We start from the raw sequence: 5,902 nt of genomic DNA, 5'->3' as shown, positions 1-5,902 counted from the left end.
TGTCCTGGAACTCCCTTTGTAGACCAGGCTGGCCTTGAACTCAGAAATTCACCTGCCTCTGCCTCCCAAATGCTGGGATTAAAGGCGTGTGACACTACCGCCCAGCCACGCTTACTATTTTCATCATGTGTGCATGCATACGAATTCGGGTGAATGTGGGTGCAAGCTTGCCACGTGTAGAAGTCAGAAGGCCTTGGCTATCTGTCCTCACCTTCCACCTTCTTCACCACTGTGTAGTACTCCAGGCTAGTGTGGGGCACTGGCCTATGCACAGACAGGCTGGTCTCCAGTCGAGCTGAGGTCTGAACCCCGAAGTCATAATTCACCTACGTGACACGGTAGGCCTTCCCTGATGCTCCTGGAACTCTGGCTCCTGCCTAAGTTACCACCCCCCACAGTCCCCACAAGAGAAACATGGTCAGTAGTCACATAGGTAATGGCCCAAGCTTCTGTCCTTCAGGCTAAACTCCTCCCCAGTTACCTAGCAACAGTAAAGACCATAAAAAGGGCTGTTCAGCCCCACCTCGCTCTCTTACTTCTTACCCCTCACTCTCACCCCTCTCCCGCTCCCCTCTCTGTCTTCTACTCTCCTTTCTTCTCCCTCTCTCTCTTTCCCTCCCTTTTCTACCTTCTCTCTTTCCTCCTGCCTTTCTATAATAAAGCTCTAAAACCATAGAATGTCTCTGCTCATCAAGGCCCACTGTGCTTGGAGGATGGGACAGGCTTTCTCCTAATGAGCCATTAAAAGGCCTTCCTGTGCTCCAGTCAAGATCCTCTGCACTCACTCTGGTCGGTGTTGGGAGCCTCTTCCCTCATCCCTCTCTCCTATAACCCTGGTGGCTTTAGCAAAGTAGCTCTGGGTTCCCCAGGTAGGGCTGCCCCTTGGCCACCCCCTGAAGAGTGGATCAGAGGCTTGAATGCCCACCCAGGGATGAATGGAAAGTGTATGACAGCTCTCCCACACCTGACAGACCAGAGAATAGGTAAAACTCTGGTGGGGTGTGGGTCTCCCCCCCTTCCCCAGGGCCCCCCTTTTTTTAGTTCCCAACAGGCTAGCTGGTCAGAGAGCCTCCTGGGATTGTTGTTAAAGCACTGTGCTATGGGTCCAGCTTTAACATGGGCTCTGGAGATCTGAACTCAGGTCCTTGGTTTACAAAGCAAGAGTTTCACCCACTGAGCCATCTCCTCAGCCCCTAGCCCTCTTTTATTTTGATATTTGGGCAGAAACTCACTAAGTTGCCTAGGCTGGCCTTGAACTTATGATTTTCCTTCCTTGGCTTCCTGAGTACTCAGGGTTACAGGCCTGATATCTGTTTTATATAAAACATGTGTATAAATATATGTAAAGTAAAAAACTATGTAATAGCACTGGGAAAATTTAAGCATACAGTAAAAAACTATCGATTTGTTTTTGAGTATGATAAAAGTATTGTGATTATGCCTTTTTTAAGAGCCATTTTCTTTTCTATGGGGGGATCAATACAAAAGCGTTTCCTGATGAACCTTCAGATCTGCCATCAACTGGCAGGGGAAGTGGGCAGGCGGGGCACAGCTCACTGCTGATTTTTGTTGAGCCTCTAAGGGTTAAAAAAAAGAATCATTTTATTACACGTTTTACTTTTATTCACAAACAGAAATGGTGGCAGCTCTTTGGCACTCAGTGGAACCAGAGCTTACGGAAGCAGGGACCCCGTGCACCTTTGAGAACAGACCTGGCTTCTGGAAGGGTTTTTCCATGATCCTACACAACAGGGGAGGACTCAGTCCATACAGGACGTCCTCCAATGTCTGTGGCCTCGGGCTACATGGGCACAGAAACTTGGCATTTAGAGATGTAACCGGGGCTGCAGAGCTGCCACCAGGCTGCAGCTGCTTCCTCTTCCTCCTCTACCTCCTCCTCCTCCTCCTCCCCTTGTACCCACCAGCCTCTACAGTGGTGGCTCTCAACCTTCCTAATGATGTGACCCCAACCATAAAATTATTTTCGCCGCTACCTCACGACTAATTTTCCTACTGTTATGAATTATAAGGTAAATATCTGATATACGGGATATCTAACGTGTGACCCACAGGCTGCTCTAGGGGCCGAGAAGCCCCATGCTCTGTATCAGAAAGTCACTGCTTGAAGCTTTGCTCTCTCTAGGAAGCCTGACCCCATTGACTCAGCAAGTCTCCCTGGGCTCATCTGCCTCCACCAGGCAGGGGACACTGGCCCTGCTGATGTCATCAAGGAGGTGAGGGGAAGCTGAGAGCAACTGGAGGGAATTTTGGGCACCAGGCACTCCACCAGCAGCCTGGGAGAAGGTCTGTGGTTGTTGCTGTGAGCTGAGAGTCACTTCCTAGCTAGGTCCTCTCTGCAAGGTCCTCCTTTAATGAAACAGATCTCAGCATCTCAGCTCTCTCCCGTCCTGTATGGATTGAATCTCTTCAGCCTTGCCAGGCCACCTGTTCACCAGCCCTCTGCACTTTCTCCAAGGACCCCTGAGACATAATTTTTCACTCTGTTGGGGGAGTCTCACCCTGTCATTGAACTCAGCCCTGCCCTCCACCCTGCCAATCTTGCTGTATTTGGGCCTCAAGCATCTTCTCTGCTCCATTACTTTTCCTGATGGCCACTGGGGGCTGGGGAGCAGGGAGGGCTGGGGAGGGTCTGCTTCGGAGAGTGTTGGAATCCGTGCCTGCGCATAGCCCGCTGCCATGAGTTATTTCAGCATCCATGTTTGTCTCGAGCTGATTATTCCAGCTCCAGAACAGGTGGGGCAGCCTGCGGTGGCTTATTCGTCAGCCAAGGCCATCTGTTCCCAACAAGCTGAGATTTGTAGCTGATTTCTACTGGAGAGCCAGGGGTGGGGGTGGGGAGGGACATGGAGATTGTACTCTGGGCCCTGGGGGACCCACTGTCCTTCCCAGACCTTCTGGTATGCCTGAAGTCCTGATGGCCTCTTCTGTACCCAAACCTTCCTATTTCCCAGGAGAAACTCCCTGGCCACTTGATTTGACGACAACGCTTTTTCCTTTTCCTCAAGAGGATAAAACAGTCGTTAGAAACACAAATCTATTAACCAGTGCGAGGTCGGGTCAGCGAGCAGGGTCTCTTTAGAGACAGGGAAAAAAATGTATATATATGTATCTATCTATATATCTATATCTATCTATCTATCTATCTATCTATCTATATATATATATATACACACACACACATATGGCATATATAATCATATGACCTTCTCAATTTTACCTCCAGCCCCTTTATCAATAGGGATGTCCTTACCCAAACCCATCACCTGCAGGGCTCCAGGCTGATGGAAGAGACGGGTTTGGATTCTCTTCTCTTCTCCTCCCCGCCCTTCTACCCTCCGATCTGTTGCTTTCCCAGCTTCCTCTCTCAGGCCTGCCAGCAGATGCCTGCTGCTTCCCTGAGCAAGGAGCCAAGCAGTGTCTAAGCAGCTTTGCCACATGGCTTACCCAACCCCCACCTACCCTACACAGCCAACATCTATACAGGGGAGGCTAAGGAAAAGCTCTTCTTCTTGTCAGCCACATGGGCCAGTGTAGGACCCTCTTTGGTGTTAGTGTCCACGTGTGCATTGACTTTCAAAATCACATACAAATTTCATGCTAACAGGAACAGATGCCTTACTTCTCTCTCTCTCTCTCTCTCTCTCTCTCTCTCTCTCTCTCACACACACACACACACACACACACACACACACACGCACACGAGACAGACAGAGATGGGGAAGAGAGGCAGAGATAGACAGACACACAGACAGGCAGAGAGAGAACAGGGAAAGCATATTTTGGCTGTGCTGCAGACTGGCCCTAGTACCTGGGACTGCGGGTGCTCATCACCCTTCCAGCTCCTTCCCACAGGCATTGCCAGGAACAGAACCCAAGGTCGTACACATACACACATGTCTCCTGACTCCTTGTTTATTAATTAACCTGCATTCTTATGTGTACTTTTTTTCTTTTCATGATATAGCTTTAGCTGGCCTAGAACTCTCTATATAGACCAGGCTAGCCTTGAACTCACGAAGATTCATCTGCCCATCTCCTGAGAGTTGGGATTAAAGGCATCCTCTACCTCAGCTAGTTGTCACGTGTAGTATAACCCCCCTCCCCCACTTCCCTTTCCTTCTTCCATTCTGGGGATAGAACCTAGGTGTTACACTGGCTAGACAAGGTACTGAGCTACATCCTCAGCCCCAGCCTGCCTCCCTGTTCTGTTGGCTTTATCTCAGCAGGTCCCCGTGAGCAGGGGTCCAGTTCTGATCTCAGACACCTGCTTGGTGGTTAAGTACATGTGCATCCAAGGTCCATGGTAACATGTCACAGGACCTGTCCTTCTGGCACAAAACCTGTCAGAGAGTGCCACCCCCCAGGTTGCTTTCCATGATCTAGTAGTCCCTGGGGCTAGACTCTGCCCCAGGATGACAACCTGCAAATGTTGCCAGGCCCCAGGGTTAAAGTGAGACACTGGACCTTCTTCGTCACATATGATTTTATATGTCTGGCTGCAGTCGTTGACCTGTCTTTTAAAGACTTACTGTTTCAAAAGCTGCTGGCTACATCTTCCACACAGCAGCATTTATTTTTCCTTCTTTTAAAAAATTTTATTCCCTACTTTGAAATCCCCAAAGCGCCCTCTCTTCCCCAAATGCATTTGCTTTTCTCCCTAATCTAGTCAGATGGTAAATCTGGCACAAAACATATAAAAATTTATTAAAATGTGGAAACTCTTTGACTCTTAAGTCACCTCAAATATAATTTGCCTGAACGGTGTCAAAACTTAATATCCTTTAAAACATTTTTTTTTGATAAAACTGTCATAGCTGACTTTTGATATCAAAAGCAAATTCTATCTGCACATATAAGTATTCTGCTGGGAGATTTGTGTCACCAACTTCAATCACAAAGCGCACAGCGTCTCTGGAATCTCCCTTATGGATATGACCCATCAGAGGAGCATACACTGCAGAAAACCCAATTTCTCTGTAAAATTCCTCCTAAACAGATCTAGCATCCTTGTTAGCTCCAAAATGGCTATTGCTTTGGATCTCTCTCTTCCCCGATCGAATCGCAAGAATGGTCTGGATTGTTCTGTCTTACCATTGCAAAATTAGATGAAGTGAATATTGCTTAAAATATGCATTCTGAGCCGTGCAGAACTGTTATTCATACTGTTGGCGCAGTGGGAGCGCAGCACAAATGTGATAATGTATGGGGGGTGTCTAAAATTCTAAAGAGCAACATGGATGTGCGCTAGGCATTTTCTCCTGAATTTGCCCAAAGTGTTTTCTTCCTCAGGCCATGTCTGGTGACTACTAAGCACATAAGGGCTCAAGGGGGTCATGACAGTGGTCACTCCCCTTCCTGCTGCTTCTGTATCCTGACAAGCCTGGAATAGTTCCAGATGCCCGGCCAGCTGCTGGATCCAAGCAGATGACCTTGCTGACATCACTGTAAACTCAGTTACCTTAGAAGACAACGACACTTAACAGAATTGGGAGAGACTATGGCAGTCAAGGCTTGAGGGCTGGAGACCCAGTAACTCAATGCATAGGAACAATTACCTTCTCACCAAATAGGTGATAATCTTGGAAGCACCACCTACCCACCAGGTCCATCACTGCTTCAGCTCCCACTAAGACTTGTATGAAGCCTTAAAGGAGTGGGAAACTGCTCCCTTGGACCCGATCTGAAATCACTGAAAGGGCAATGCTAAGCATGATGGCATGACTGTACACTCCAGATCACTCTTGCAATTTGATCTGGGAAGAGAGAGAATCAAAGCACTCAGGAGGCAGAGGCAGAGGCAGAGGCAGAGGCAGAGGCAGAGGCAGAGGCAGAGGCAGAGGCAGAGGCAGAGGCAGAGGCAGAGGCAGAGGCAGAGGCAGAG

Source organism: Mus pahari, chromosome 14 (assembly GCF_900095145.1).
Source record: "Mus pahari chromosome 14, PAHARI_EIJ_v1.1, whole genome shotgun sequence".
Lineage (NCBI taxonomy): Eukaryota > Metazoa > Chordata > Mammalia > Rodentia > Muridae > Mus > Mus pahari.
The sequence above is the reverse complement of the archived record's forward strand: the minus strand, read 5'-3'. Positions refer to the sequence as shown.